At 45.2% G+C, this 16,422-nt stretch overlaps 1 long non-coding RNA gene across 1 annotated transcript; it reads left to right on the top strand.

Annotated features, from left to right (window-relative positions):
• The first annotated feature begins 146 nt into the window (after nt 1–146).
• Nucleotides 147–5,561, top strand: LOC122535535. Its single transcript, XR_006308194.1, has 2 exons — nt 147–4,631; nt 5,128–5,561. It is a non-coding gene; the product is annotated as an uncharacterized LOC122535535 (long non-coding RNA).
• The last annotated feature ends 10,861 nt before the right edge of the window (nt 5,562–16,422 follow it).

Genomic DNA, 16,422 nt, shown 5'->3' with positions numbered 1-16,422 from the left:
CACCGACCGGGGGTGTCGGGGAGTGCCGAGCACCGGCGGAAACGCACGAAGCCCGAGGACCCTCGTTCCCTCCGTTGGCTTCGCCGACGTGTCTTGCCTTGGCCCGCGACTACGCGGTATTACGCCGCTTGCTCGCGAGACGCGAGTTTCCGAGTGGCTCTCCCTGCGAGCGCGTTCTCGTCGCTTCGCTCCGTTCTCGAAGCTCGCCACCGAAGCTCGAGAGTGCGCCGGATACGACAAGTGTCGTCTCGTGCGCGACGCGAGATCCTCGTTTCTCTCGCGGCAGGCGGAATCGTCGTCGCCGACTTCGGCTCAATTCCGCGTCGTGAGTTTTTCTCTCTCCCTTTTGTCCGTCGCGTCGCGGGAAAGGCGAAAAAAAAAAGAAAAAAAAAAAAAAGAGAAAACAGAAAGAAAGAAACCCGAAGTTTTTGGTTCCCAAGTTCTTCCAGTTGGAAAGGTCTGTTCGGCGATTTATCGGGAATCATCGGATGTTTTGCGTTTTCTGAGGAGAATGTGCAGATTTGTCGACGACGAGGGGTGATCTCGCCATCGAAGGTGTTCGGCGCGGACGGACACGGGCCGCGTACGTGCGGGTATTCGATCGAAACGGCATCGAGGAGAAGAGGCGTGAATTTCGGTCGAATTTCATCACCGCGAAATCACGAGGTGCGGGGAATTGGATTTTTCTCCCTTTTTTTTTTTTTTTTTTTTTAAGCAGTTTTTTTTCCTTGCGGAGAATTACGTTTCGCAAGAACTTTATTCATCGCTTGCCACATTTGACCAGTGAAGGCCTGAGTTTTCGAGGTCGATTGAACACCATTAAATGAATTCGCCTAATTACCATGCCACTGATAAGATACGTAATTTCCTGCTTAAAATCCATGGTTATCGTTCAACGCACTCGTTTAATATCGCCTCGTGCACGGATGCATCGGAACATTTCGGTCGTGTGCAAAAAAACTTTTCCTCTGTTCTTGATCACTGAAACCTTTGTCGCGGTCGTGTAACAGTCCTTTAAATTTTTTTACGCGATAAAGGCTTAAAATTTATCGCGATAAAGGCTCAAGAATTACACGTTACGTCAAGGTACGAAAAGTTCGTCGAATGGATTAATTTTGCGCTTATTTCTAGTAAATGTATTCTGCATCTTATCACATTACACGTCCATTCGTGTTTTTAACTTAACCAGCAATCATTTATAATTCAGGCTGATTGTGTTGATAGTTATCGTTCCAGTGTTCCGGGTGTTCCAAACTCAAAGTTCGCCAAGTGCAATATATTTCCTATTTCTAAGTTCTGAGCGTTCGCGATGCCATGAGTATCCATTTTCACTTACGATACCGCGCCTGGTCGTAAAATTGCCAGTGTTAAATGTCAAGACAGAAAATACCCTTTCTCGCGTTTGTAATCGAATTCACTTATCGTTACATATATATATATATGATTAACTCGTTGAATCGCAATTGTTTGAATCACAGAGGGTCAATCTTTCATCTATCACGTAGGCAAACGATTTTTCAAAAAAATCTCGTTCGAACTCTTCAATTTTTTCCAATGGCTGACGAACAAGAACAAAATCGTTCTTCCAAAGAAAATTCGATACTTTGCTTTCCACCCTTCCTCCTCTCGTGGTCGATTTCGTCGAGGTCTGCCAGCAAGTTAATGGAAACGGGCGGCGAGCACGATGATCGAGTTAGGGAAAGTTCGCGACAGTGTGATCCAGTGTTTTCGTTTAAACAGACACCTGGGGGGGTCTGGGGAGGATTCCTGGAGATTGTCCAGGGACGGTTCGGTGATTGTCGTGGCCGGGCGTCGCGGCGGTTCGCGCCGTGGAAGACAGTTTGACGTTCATTAACAAAAGCAAGCGGCGTGATAAATAGCGCGGCGCGGAATTGCGAAACTCGCGTGGAATTTAATTTCCAGAGCGAGGACGGTGGCGCGCGCGGAGCAACGTTGTTTCCATCGAGTTGCAGCGCACTGATTACACAACCGTCCCTTAAGCCTCATTACCGTCACTGAAAATTTCCATAGTGCTCTGGGCATGAGCGAGCGGGCGAGTGCACGACCGCCGCGTCGTGGAGAGAAGGCGCGTCTCCGGATCACGATTCGCCTCGAGTCCCTCGCGAGCTATGAATTAGCGTCCCTCGTCGTTCTCTTCCCTCCCGCTCATCCAGACTAGCGGCTGCTTTTAAGAGAGCGAGAGTGCTTTCTTGACTTACGATCGCCGTTAGCCCTCTCTCGTTTCCTGTTTCAATTTCGGCACGCGCCCTCCGTGTTCCTCCTCGCGCTCTCTCTCTCTCTCTCTCTCATCGCGCCACCCTGCTCCAACGCGCGCCGCTTCGAGAGCCTTTCGTTTTCATTTCATTTTCCAGAAGATTGTTCGCGGCGTGAGCAACGTCGTGGTTAACAAAGGGGATGTTACGTAGAAAGGTTTTTTTTCTTGCAAGTGTCGATCTCACGTCGAGAGAAAAAAGGCTGTAGATTTTTCAACACCAGGTAATCGACGGTCGTTCGTTCTTTTCTTTTTTTTTTTCTGAAGGTTTCTGGTAGAGCTACGTTCGTATAGTTATTTTTTTTTTTTCTGCAAGTACACAGGTACTTTTCTTCGACTGTCGTGATTCCTTTTCTAAGTGTCATATTCGACACTTGTACAAACATCATTTTCTGAAATGAATAACGAGATGACTAAACAGAGAAAGACGAGGACAGGAATTTAGAATATCTATTTATTACATTTCCTTGTCTAGAGTTTGTCCTTCCTTTTCTTGATATTCAAGTATAGATATTTTCCAAAAAATATAAAAGTTCAAACAGTAAAGCGTAAATGTTGAAAAGAAGGGAACAAGTTGACTGAGTTCACAGCGTTCGTACGTGGAATCGCGTCGAACGTGCCTCGGGTACGTGGCGCCCTCCACGCAAACCAGAGACGTTGTTCAGTGTTCATCCTCTCAAGTATTGCTTTTCCGTCTACAACGATCTTCTCGGGAGCATGGCTCTCGGGTTCTTTGGGATCTCGAAGAACCGGTATCTACCCACGGACAGTCATGTCCGTCATTAGTCCGACTAATGTAACGCCTCAAATTCTATCGGGCCGGGCTGCATTGCATCCTCCTACTAGAAAGTCGATGAATCGTTAATATAGGACGTGGAACACGCCCGATTCTAGAGATTCTTCCATTCTTTTCACCTGGTCTATTTCTCTCTGTCTCTCTCCGAGTCGAATATAGGATTATGTCGAAGCGCGATTTCTTTCGACCGTAATTATTCCTCTTTCTCTCTTTTTTCCGTCTCTGTTTTTACGTCCCAGCGTTGACTGTTAGTCGAACTAGGTATGCTTCGAATTAATCGTGGATAGGGAAGAGTTGACGTGACTCGTTAGTCAGGGAGACTCTCGGGTTTTGTAATGGAATGAAGCGATCAGCAATGATAGAATCGTGAAGAGAGTGGAAACACGGACAAGCAGAGTACAACGAATCGATTATAACCGGCGGCTTGCTTTTTCCCTCGTTATGGGTGATTAAACAATCGTGTGTTTCGTCGCGTCTGTTGGTGTCTGCGGCCGAGTCTCAAGTGGTTCGTTAATGTTCGATGGTGTGTCTCTCTGTTTTATTCCACTGCGTGGCTGCCCGCCACTGCTAATAACGTGCTTACGCGAGAAGAAAGTCGTCGCGAAAACAATACTCGTCGTAGAAAATACCGCGACGAGAAGTCTTCGTAAAAGTATGTCCGATGAAAAGTTACAATAAATCAAAGAATCATTTGCGAAACATCGAGTGTTATTTATTCCGTTATCGATTCCGTTGAAAATTCCTGTCCCTATTCACGACGTTTCCTAACAACCAACCGTGATAGTATGTATTATTGTCGTCTCCTTTCAAGTTTCTACTATCTTTTTCATCATCGTATTCATGATTTCAGGGAAGGAATTTAATGATCAGAAAAATAAATTGTCAGTGCGAATTATAAAATAACGAGGAGGATCAGGTTTGGTTTCCCTTCAGAATTTCTCTTCCCATTTTCCTCGACAATCTTTTCCCGGGAATTACCTTTGGTAGACCAATAGAATGCAATTTCCATCGTTTCCTTTTCTATTTTCCGATCGATCAATTAACATACAAGAGAATCTAAAGAAAGTTAAAGTAAAATCAGAGGATCCTTTCTCTTGAAGTTCCCACTTTTGTCGATACATTTTCTTAGAGAACTTTCCTGTCTCTAAGAGATAGATCAATAGAATTTCTGCTCTCTGATCTCTAAGAGATAGATCAATAATAGAATTTCTGCTCTCCGATCGATATTTATTAACATGCCAAAGGACCTAAAGATCCAGCCAGTTCCGAACGAAAAGTAAGAAAAGAAGAAGATCCGAGGTTGGAATTAACCGACTTAACCGCGGTATTTCTTAAATCGTCGTCAGAGAAAGAGAGAGAATCCCGATCGAGGTCTCGATAGTTGACCCACCATCCGCTTATTACACATCTTCGCTTCCCGGCTACTTTCTTTCTCCTTGTCCTTCCTTTTTTCACCGTCGCGCACGATCGAGGAAGAAAGGACTCGAGAGAGAGCCCGATCAAGGCGATGAAGATATCAAACGGATGCACGCCGGATAAAGAGGTGAAGAGGCACTCCGATCGGTAGGTTGTATAAATACCGGCAGTCATGGAGACGAGAGTGCTTCGTAAATATTGATCGTTATTCTTGCGGTTCTCGCGGGCTCGTGGAAAAGAAACTGCTTGCTGGAAAAGCCAAATCCTATGTACACACATGAGGCGGTCGACGGCCATTTCGAGGGCCCGTTGGCTCAACGTTCAACTGACAATTGTGTGTGCGCGCGTGTGTGTAGACTGGTCGAAACCGCAGGCATTTCGGAAGGCAGGTGTGTCTGCCTAGGTTTAGAAGCAACTTTCCGTCACCGTTTATATATACGGAAAACCTGCGAAACGTTCGGTTTGTGTTTCCATTGAACCCGAGATTCATGCTCGAACAATTTTCCCTCCGTGCTTACGATCGAACGCGTTAGCTTATACGTTTCGACGCTTTCTCCCACTTTCGTTCAGATCAGTTCAGATCAAACTCGTCTCTTTGCAGATCCTTTAGAAGGAGTTATTTATTTATTTTTTTTCTTTTTAGGACATCAGTATATATCACTGACGCGAGATACTTTTGGAAGGAAATTAGACGACTTTTGACGATTTAACTGGTCGTTTAAACGTGATTTCCCCGATGGTTCGAGTCGGGTCGAATTTGTTGGAAACTCGCTGATTCAGCTCGTACCACGCCACGTCATCCAGAAACGGATGACGTCTGATTCTTGGTAAAAGGAAGGGGACGTGTCGTACTAGTGTAAAATAACAGAGATTCGGTGAAAAATTTAATGTCAGATGTCTGAAACTAGAGTTGTCAAAATGTAGCAGTATCGATTTTGGGATTCAAATAATTTCTCGCTTGAAAATATTTTTGTTTCTTTCAATTACGTATGAACATCTCGACATCTCTGACCCACATATTCTATTCTCGCTGTAGCAAATGTAGTCAAATTCTCGTAATAAATTTTAAATATGAAAGCTGTATAAGTATACCTAAACCCAAAACGTAAATGGTCACTCAGAACGACCTAACTCTGAATCGACGCACGATTCGTCGTGAAAAGCCCCGTGGAAAGTTTCGAAACGAGTGCAGCCCCATAATGAATTTTCAAGTGGCCTCGGAAAATGGAGTCTGTGGGACAGTTGAAAATACGGCGCACGCATTAGAACCAGAGCGGCAGGAGGTTACAGGGTCCCTTTGGTTCTCGAGGGGTCTAACTACAGCCCGAATGAATCCGCAGTCATTCGGTAAGGCAGGTGCAACGATCCGGAAATGGTAATTTCGTGGAAATTCCCAGGGCGGAATACGAAATCGAAAAGTTGCTCTTACATTCAGCCGGGGCATCGGTGTCGATAATTCACCGGTGTGGATCGTATAATCACCTAATGGTCCTTGACTTTAATATTTCGAGCCGGTTTGATTATTTCTCCTACCTCTGTAACACCCCTCCACCTTCTCGTATCGGGATCGAAACGCGAATCAAGAAAGTTGCAGCATTATTAATGCATCGGTATCGATGACGTTACCGCTGGAAATAAATCACCCGGAGGTGCGGTCCGATGATAAATTAATCCGCGGCTATTGCTGCGATTTATTACACGGATTTCGACGATCGATCCCGACGATAGCGGTTTCCTAGACGGCTACCAATCGCGCGTCTTGACGCGTGCGTCAGAGATCTTATTGGATCGTGGCCTTGTTCCTTTATATGCGACTTTCGACTATTGCGTTAAGCAGTTACAAAGATGTAATACAAAGATTTTCATTTTTACTCCGGCGAAGAATATACATTCTCTGCTGATTATACATTTTCTCCTGATTATAACGACAAACCATTGCAAGTTTTCGTTTTTCTATTTGTTGCTTCCTTCGATTCACGCGTTTTAATCTGACGATACTGACAGATTGTATTGTATAAATTGTATTACATAAATTTACATTAATTGTTTGATTGGCTAAAATACATCTTTTCGTTCAGAAAATCTCGAAATGTTAGAAGTAGATGATTCCTGGTACGATAGAGATTTTGTTGCTTGGATGCTGAGCATGTACAATTCGATTCGTTCTCCTGGTTCCATGCCGATTACCACGCAACGCCGATTAATATCACTGAAATTATTAAAAATTCGTTTACAGGCTCGATGGTCCTTGGTCCCTAGAATCGTTCGTCGGTCGATCTCGAAATCATCGTATTTTAATAACTTCGAATACCGAGAGCGATCGACTCGAAAAATCCGTATTCTCTGACCGACGTGGCACGATGATCCCTCATTCGCGTCTTGTGAAACGCTTAACGCCCATCGATCATCATTATTCAGCGGCGTTCGCCGAATTCACCAGCTGTGTTCCAACGTGCTTGCACGCCCGTGTACTCGCGTACGTTTCACCGAATCGAATCCATTTCGCTTCATTACTGATCCATCGTGGCCGATCCACGGCGTTGACCCGCGCTGCCTTGAACTACGATCGAACGCGCGCGCTCTCTCTCTCTCTCGCGTCGGATTCGCTGTTTACGATTCGAGACGTTCGTTGAACGTGCAAACGCGTCGCTGTCTTCGTCAAACCGTTTATTTCTGACAGAGGGATACAGAGATCCGATCGAAGACGACCGAGGATGAATTTTACACGCACGAACGATTGTGCTAATTGATCCCGAGCTCGGGACCAGATCGCCACCTGCGCGGCGATTCGAGTCGATCTTTGGGTAAGGTGCGTGCGCGGCGATCGTGAAAGATCTCAGGGATCCATTAGCCATTAGCGAACGTTTACGCGCGTCAAGGTGTCCGCTGGAACAATAGGAGCCACCAGTATAGGAATCGATCTCTGCGGGTTTCTTTTATTCTATCCGGATTCTCGCCTCGGCCGGATGAGGGACCGTTGCTTTATCTTTTTCGCATAATGCATTAACTCCACGGCCCTCGCGGGTGTACGTATTTAATTTGTAAAACGATAGGTTGTCCTTGGCGGTGAGACTCGGGAACACTGGCGTCGGATCCTGATTTCGGCGAATTTGGCCGAAGATCGAATCTCATCATTGCTACTTAAGACTTGTTTCTAAATTTCTTTCTGTACGAGATTCTGCATTTGTTTCTAATTGCATACCGTGGAAGCCGGATCGACAGACTAGCGATGAACCGAATCGTTTGTCAATTTGCGCCGTTGTAACCTATTCACGTTCACCTTCGCAAAGCCTTCTTCCCAACAGGCCACATTTTCAACCAGATTAGCCGTATCATTTCAAAGTTACACGTCCGGAGGATTACACGTCCGGAATCTCATTCGCAGCGAACGATGTTAATCGGTGTTAACGGACAAAGGATATATCCCGGGAGGATCTATCGTCGAGATAGTTCGGCTACGCCACTGAGAGAGCGTATCCTGGAATTCGACACACGGCCGATCTCCAGGCGCCGAGACAATGGTCCCTCCCTCATCCCTCATTGTTTCGACCACGTCTGGAATCTTAAAAGACTATCCATTATTACACTCCCATCGAGAGAGAAAGGAGAGAGAGAGAAGAGCGAACCATCTTTTGGCGCGTAATAATCGAATGGACCGCGAGACACCTGCTGATGAAATCGATACGAGCACGTCCGTGGAAAATCACGTCGCTCACCTCGGATGTCCGCTCTCCTCGAACTCTCGTTTCCATGTGGTGTCGAGTGGCGCGCGTACCTGGTAGCGAGCGGAGCACTCTCGCTCGCAGTAGCTACGCGCGCGTTTTCACTCGTATCATTACGCATTTCAATGGTTCGACAAATTATGCCGGTGTGAAGCGCGTGCGCGTTCGATTCGAGTTCGCGGCAAGAAACGGAGAGAAAGGGAGAAAGAGAGGAAGGTTGTGGAAAGTGGTGGCTCGCTTCAATGGGACATTTCTTTTCAGAAGTCGCCGCGACGATACACGGGTTCGAAGGACGATGCTGTGGATTCCACGGGAATTGAACGGGCATAATGCGGCGAACATACGTGTGCGGGCTGCATAATCCTTGGTAAAACGCGCCGACCGGCATAATGCCTCTTACCCGCTGTAGGTGTACCATATTATCGCGAGGGAGGAAGGTGGCTGCACTTTATCTAGCCTCTCGCACTAGCCTCTATTTGTATCTACGTTTATGCACGTCGGATGTGTGAGTATGTATAGAGTGAGAGAGGTAAAGAGAGAGAGAGAGAGAGAGAAAGTACGATGTGGGAGAGAAAAGCAGGAGATTGAAAGGGAAAGAAAGAAAACAGGAGGTACGTATAGGTGTACGTGAGTTAGTCTCGCTGGTCGAGAGAAAGAGAGACAGAAAGGAACACAATGGCAAATGGTATTCTATTATTCCAGATGGGCATCGCGCATATCTCTCTGTCTCTCTGTCTCTGTCTCTTTCTCTCTCTTCGAGGAATGCTGCTACGAAATCATTCTCCGATATCTCACCGTGACCCCCCCCCCCCCCTTATTCCATCCCTTTCTGCTTTCGTACCCAGTGTCGCGTAACCACTGTTATCGGCAAGTAAACCCTAAACTAATGTCAACCCCCTTAGAATTCACACTCGTGTAGTTGCGATCGTTCGTCATCCGGCTTTGCGCATTAATCGCCCGCTTGATCGCGCGCACGCGTGTCCTTCGCGATCGATTCAGCGTTCAGATCGAAAGAAATAATCACCGCGAACCTGTCCGCCGGTCGCAGAAGAACTCTGGAGAATTCACGGAGCGTCAAAGGAGATACGAGATAAAAGATGAAAGAGAAATCCACGGCCAGTGAAATCGATTTCGATGGTAACGCGTGGCTGTTGTTTTATTTACGAGCGGTGGCCAGGTATTTCAGAGTCAACGCGATCGTTCTTTTGATACGTCCGTTTCGTCGTTGCGCGAAGAATCACGGTTTTCAATCCCTATTTTCAATCCCTATTTCGATCCCTTGTGCTCGACACTTGCGGCTCGCGAGATGGATATATTTAAAATCCGCGCGCGGTTCGTTTCCTCCGTTGGCTTTTCTGTTCGTTCTGCGAGAGAGAACTCCAACGCCAGCGAGTCGAGCCGTCCCTGCGGTTAGGAGGGAATAAGAAATTGCGGGCAATGATTCGGAACAGGTCCCCATCCCTTGGCTGCACGGTGCCGTTTTTTCGTGTCTCGTCGTTTGTTTGGACCCGTTACTTCTCGCGCTCCGGCACACACAGGAAATATGCGGTCCATGGAATGAACGGCTGTCAGGGAGGCGGATCCCGTGCTCGTTTGTAACGCAACATTTATGCTTTCGATCCTGTGAACTTCGGCAGATACGCGAGCAACCATCGTTTTTTTTCGGGCTGCTCTGACGGGATTATCGACTTTCAGGGCTACTTTAAATATCCCTTTTCGCTTGTTAACACATTTTTCATCGCCGGCCCCCGACTCTCGCTGGAAATAAAACGTCCGTCGCTCTGGCAAAAAATACTTCTTTAACCGACTGTTTATTTCATTCGAACTCGAAAGCGAGCAAAGGTGTATAACATTCTACTTTTAAATTTCGTCTGAAAATTTGATAAACACACTCTCACGATTCTATTATTTAATTACTAAGACTGAGCTCGGAGTGACTGATACTTTTTCGATGGCAAACAGGAAGTATTTAAAAATTACTTCAGATTGTTGAATAGCTGGCACGACGTTGGAGGATACTTTTAGAAATTTCCAAAGATAGCTTTGCGCGCTACACGCTGACTTTCACAGTCAGACGGCGTTACGAATGTTTGGCGTTCAAGGATTAACTGTAAGACGTCGGTAGTAATACGGTAGCTCGTGACTTCCAACAGAATGGATTTCGAATCGATCCAAGCTTCCAATTTCCCAATTTCTTTTTTAGAACAAGGATCATCTCCTTTCTTTTCTATTTTAAACGTCTAAAAATACTTTCGCCCCGTCGGAACCGAGATAAGACAAGCAACTGTGACGTGACAAAATTATTTTCAAAACTATCGTCTGATTTCGTTACGAGCAATTGCGTGAACAACAACCCTCATCGAGAAATTGATAATAATTGAAACATATTGTGCCCCGACGCCCTCGAAGCAATACGTTCGCTAGCAATAACGATCGGAGACGGATCGTTGAACAGCTGAAGCGCTTCGACCCGTATAAAATGGCGGCGGCTCGCTCTTTCGAATCTATTACGTATCATTCTGTGCGTGCGACAGGTGCGCAACGCGCTAAACGAGAGAGTTCGGTAGCTTTCTCGCAGAAGGCGAGTCTAAGCCCAATTTCACCTGCCACGGCCTCTGCCAGTTGTTTCGGGCACATACGGAAGCGCGAATCCACTGCTCGGACGTTTAATATCTGCCTGCGAGCCGATAAATCGTGCCACGTGCTCCGTTTCTACCAACGAGTCACGCGGATGCGCGAAAGAAGGACATTGTGTATCTAATTTCTCTTTTCTTTTCTACTTTCCAATTTCTCTCGCATCTTAAGATGACGGAATTTCGGACTCTATTTTTCCATCGACTACATTGTTCGAACTTTACTACTCTCACGAGTCAGATCATTCTATTATCCAACGAAGGTCTTGCTATGTTCGCGCGGATGAGCAAAAGAAGGAAATTGTGTATGTCTCTTTTCTTTTCCCATACGTCCACGCTACATTCTAATTTTCTTTCAAGACAACTTTGGAATTTTGATACAGTTTTCCCACCGAATCCATCGTTCTATCTTACGAACATCCTATCAATTTCATCGATATTTGTTCAGAAATGTGAACAAGAATCATTCCGTTTCATTCGTAAATAGAACTCCGAAAGAGTGAATGACAGCTACTTTTGACAGCAGCGAGACAAACGAGCGATTACGCGATCAGGTAGCGATCAAGCGGTTCGGCGGCTGGCAAGATTTACAGTCGGTCGATACCATCTCGAACGTGCGGGACGAACGTTCGCCGTAAGTAGTTAAAAACAATTACAGTTAATCGTTTGCAGGCGCAATTAGCTCGGGATCGGAAGAAAAGAGAAGACCTGGTTCCCTTTCCGCCGGTAACATCTGCTCCTTTCTACGCGGAGCAGGGCGGCCAAACAGACACACCGTAGCTCCTCCGTCTTGTCGTCGCGATCTTCTCCGCAAAAGTTCAATACGCGAACAGAGACAATGATCGAGAATTCGTACTGCTGCCTTCCATGTTCAAGGATTCCACAAAGAGGCAGGAGCAGCACGCGCGCTTAATGTCGCTGCACCGTGACCGACTTCGTTCCCCTCGGAGAGTAGTAGCCTTTGTGCCCACGCACAACTGATTTAGCCTTAATTAACTTAGGTCCAGGCTTTAATGCACCACGAGAATTCCGTGCTTTTGCCTCTCTTTCTACTTGGGCCCTTTGTGTTCGACGTGGAACGTAAGTAGTTACTTAGAGACGTGTAGACAGAGCGCATGGTCGAGCGTCACTGAGTCGCGTGAAAAGGGACCAGGGGGTGTCAAAAGCGCTTCAGGGATTTTTTTTCCTGATGCACGATCTTCGATTTCTGTTCTCGCAATTAAGAATAATACCTCCTTGGAATTCTTCCCCTGAGTTATAACGAGATTACATTTCGGGATTTGCTGTTCGATACGTGTTGCAATTTAATCTGACAATGAAGAGGACCATAGTGGAAAATAATTGATGGAAAGTCTCTGTCTTAATCCTCCAGAGACGGAGAATCGAGTGGTAATTTTCTTTCTACGTTAGACAGAGAAAATTTATTATCAATATATTATGAGATATTAAACGTAATTATTATAAAATTCTATGAAAATTCTGTCACGTAGATTTTCTCTAGAAATTTCCTTTTACTTGATATTTCAAAGCCCATGCTAATGCTTGCGTTCTGATCAGATTTAGGTTTTTGACAAAACGATGAAATAAGAAGTCCGAGGTTGTCGCCGAGGGTACTAACGGCGCAGTGGGTACTCGAACCGAGCGACGCGACAGAATATCGAACACTTTCTCTCGGCTATCGATAATGCTTCGATTTATTGGCCGTGTGTTTAGCCGGTGGCCCAGATTCTTCCGGTCAGAGTCTGGTCGCCCAGAACTGAGTCGCGAGCCGCACAATGCGAATTAGCTTCGCACGTTAATAGTCCGTGTAAAGCGTGGGCGTGGTAATAAGTAAGGGTTTATGCCTTCTTTCGGCTATAAAGTTGATCGATAAGGCGAATGCTATATCGCCACGGTATGCGGCGGTTCTTTCTTTCTCTTTCTCGGTGTTCCTCTACGTTTGATTCATAATGGCCGGGCACCAATGAACACCGATATTTATCTTCTTCCCCTTCGAGACTCGCTCTGTCGTTATCTGCCGGGAAAACGAACGCCTTTTAGCGCTCGCGCCGCTTATGCAGATCGATCGAGCGATCGTGACGAGCGAACTTCGACGTTGTACGGCTAAGTAACGCCGAATGCTTTGAACTCTTGAAACTGTTTTCGTGAAAATTCTATAACAAGATCTGTCCTCTTTCCTTTGTTTAATTAATTTCGAACGAACCGCCGCGTCGCGCCACCCCGTGCACACGGGGGTTAAGGTGACCGATTTCACTTGGATTATCGACAGAGCCCGAACCTGGCTTCAAATTACTGGGATAATTACGCTATTTCTAATTGCTATCGCGATAATGACGCCCGGTTCTAAACGAGTGATCATAAATAAACAAATTACTCAAAACCGAGCGGTAGTTGGCGCGCTATGAATTAGTTACCTGTGTGCAAATTAACGCGCCGATATCGGGCCGCGTTACATTGTTTCGCTGGCGAGAGAACCGGGCATGATGTATCCTATAATAACAGCAATATTCAATTGTCAGGATAACGTTTAATTAATTACATCAGCGTTGAACGAACCTCAACGAGATATGTACACACGGTTTCGCGGTGCCACGCACATTGCAACTGTTTGAAAATATTTGAACAGAGGACAGACGGCGGATCGGTAAATTGTACACGATGAAATCCTAGCTGCCGCAAATGCCCCGATAAAATGGGGTGAGGAGGTGGTGGCACGGTAATAAAACCGATCGGATGAATCTGTTTCAGCCAGAAAGTTGGACCAAAGAACGGTATCATTATGAATTTTATCGAGACCGCCGAGCCATCTGTTCAGGGCATGTGCACGCTTGATGAACTAGAAAGCAATCGTCTGGACTCGTTTTGTTGTCACGCGGGAAAACAATATACGCGGGCTCCTCGTCGAGGACGAGCGAATCGAACGTCGTGTCATGTGGGGCTTTTGTGGCGTAAGGGAAGTTACGTAAGCGAAGTTAGGGATCGCAGGTGGTCAACGTGAAACTGGCCATGGCAACGAATAGGGTGATAAACCTTGGCCGAATAATTTTGGATAAATGATGCGTGCCATTATGAATGGTGTATGAGCAACGATACCTATGTAGAACCATACGGGACAAACGTGACAAACTTTTCACGGCGCAGCGTAGAAATTTCAATCCCTGATTGGTATTATCGGTATCATAATGACGCCTCATTTCTAGAAAATGAGTTTTTATAGTATAAAACGTTTCCATTGAAGAGTAATATGTATACTTCCGTTCAAAAATCTTAGGAAAATTATTATACATATTTGTATAATAAAAATAATACGATAAATATAAATTATATACAATAAGTATAATATATACGATATAAATTGTACAATGTAAATTAGATATTACACAATGTGCAATATGCAATATAAATTATTTACAATAAATGTGAAATGTACTTTGTACAATAGACTCTATTAATATATTAATATATTAATATATTGTGTTATATTGTATTATAAAATGTATTATACTTATTGTATTATAAAATACATACGCGATAATTTACGATAAATATGGAATAAAATAAAAGATTCCTAAGATTTTTGACCGGTTCTGTTCTGGATGATCTATAGAAAAATTGTAAGAAGCTAAGAAGGTACTCGTGATCAATACGATACATACGTATTTCTTCTACACTTTCAAATGTTAAAAAAAAAAAATCAGTTTCTTATTAAACTTTACGAATTTATCTCCTTCGAACTTTTAGAAAGTTTGATACGATTTCCAATTATCAGAGAATGAGTAAAAATGGATGTACGACAAGCGTCCCTTCCATACAATTTCCATATCGGAACCTTATTATTGTCAGCTTTATATACCTATACAACTTCGGTCAAATATTCCAGCACATCTACCTCCAGCTTTTAAAATCCTCCCCTCCTCCCCAAGAGAAAGGATCTGTGTAAAGCTGAACAAATCGATTCTACGTTGAAATTAACCAAAAGTCTGTCCCGAGGAAAGGCGACAATCTCCTCTACCTGTTCGCTCGAGAATTTTACGCGAAAGCGATAAGTTGGCCGTTGCTCGGTGCTCTTAAAGGGGAATAAAATTTCGTCGTCGTCGGAGTGGACACTGGATGGAACCGATCGTGGCGCGAAACGATTCCCGGCGTGGCCGACGTTAACCTGGTTCGCGTTTCGGCCGTTCCAACGGACGTTTACGACTGGACGGCGATGGCGAGTATGCTCGGAACCGGTTGCTACCGGAGCGCATGCCGATTTCGTCGGTTTTCGAGCCGTTTATGATAAAATAACGCGAATCACTTCGCGGCCGGACGACGTTTTAAGAGGCAAGCGATCGGAGCGTGCTATGCTGACCACGTTTCCAAACGTGAGATCGCCAAGATCGAACGGCCGCCAGCTTGAAAAATAAAAGGCCAGATTGAAATATCGTCGCGGCGGTTTCTTACGCAAGTTGCAGCTCGCGGCGCGTAATAAATAATTCGCTGCGTTTATTACGCTGGGTAGACGGAGAGATGAATTCGCGAGATAAATGACGATATACGCGCGTAAAGTGGGCCGTTGTTCTACGAGACCGGGATACATCTGTATGTTATAATATTCCGGCCGTCAGCACCGCGACGAAAAGTCGACCAACTTTTTCAACGATTTCACAACGCGAGAGCTTCTCACGGGACCTATCGAGATATCTGTCTGGGATATGCTGATCACGTAGCCGTTCGCCGCCGGCCGTTGGTTTTTCTTTCTGTCTTGCGCGCGTTACCTCGAGCCGTGTTTCGCGCCGCTTAATCTTCTCTCCGAGTGCGCGAACGCTCTCGTTCCGCGAAAATTCTTGCGCCGTTTCCAGACAACTGTAGCTTGGAGAGAATGTTGCTACAGAGGGAGGAGAGACTTTCTCAGTGTAATTTTCTTTAAAGCAGTATGTCTTCTTTTATTCTAGCGTTGACTGAACCAGCTTCTGATTTAATGGAAAGAATTTTATTTGTTGAAAGAAGTCAATCGATGGAATCTGTGTTGAATAATTCATTGGTTGTTTGTGGCGTCGATCGTAAGAGAAGTTATAACCTGAAACTCACGCGTCGTACACTTTTCACGTTCTTAAATCAAAGAAAATAAAATTAATTACAAATTATTTCATCTCAAATCAACAGTGATCATTACAGAAATTTAGGGAAACTAGCTCCTGTAGGTGGTATTTAGTAGAAGAGCTATCATATTTCTTAATTATCCGACAAAAAGGACAAATTCACGAAATTATATAGAATTCTCTAAGCGTACAGAGTTAACAGGTATACACGTAACTGTCACCGATCGAAAAATTAAAATTCAGCACGGACGCCAGTTTTCATTCAGCAACCAGACAATGTAGACGTTACCGACAAGCTCGGCTAAAGAGACTTAAACGATGCATAAAAACGTCCGACGTGTTAAAGCGTCGGGCGTATGGGCGCGTAGCGACGGCGAGGGCCGATTGATTTCATGTCACGTACGCAACAATCGTCGCGAAGACAAGAAGAAGGTGTTAGGCCACGGTCAGGGCCGCGTGCGTTTCGACAGCTGGCACGAATAATCGCAAAGGACACGGGCCA

Source organism: Frieseomelitta varia, unplaced genomic scaffold (assembly GCF_011392965.1).
Source record: "Frieseomelitta varia isolate USP_RPSP 00005682 unplaced genomic scaffold, Fvar_1.2 scaffold_152, whole genome shotgun sequence".
NCBI lineage: Eukaryota > Metazoa > Arthropoda > Insecta > Hymenoptera > Apidae > Frieseomelitta > Frieseomelitta varia.
Note: the sequence above shows the minus strand (reverse complement) of the source record. Positions and strands in the feature narration are given on the sequence as shown.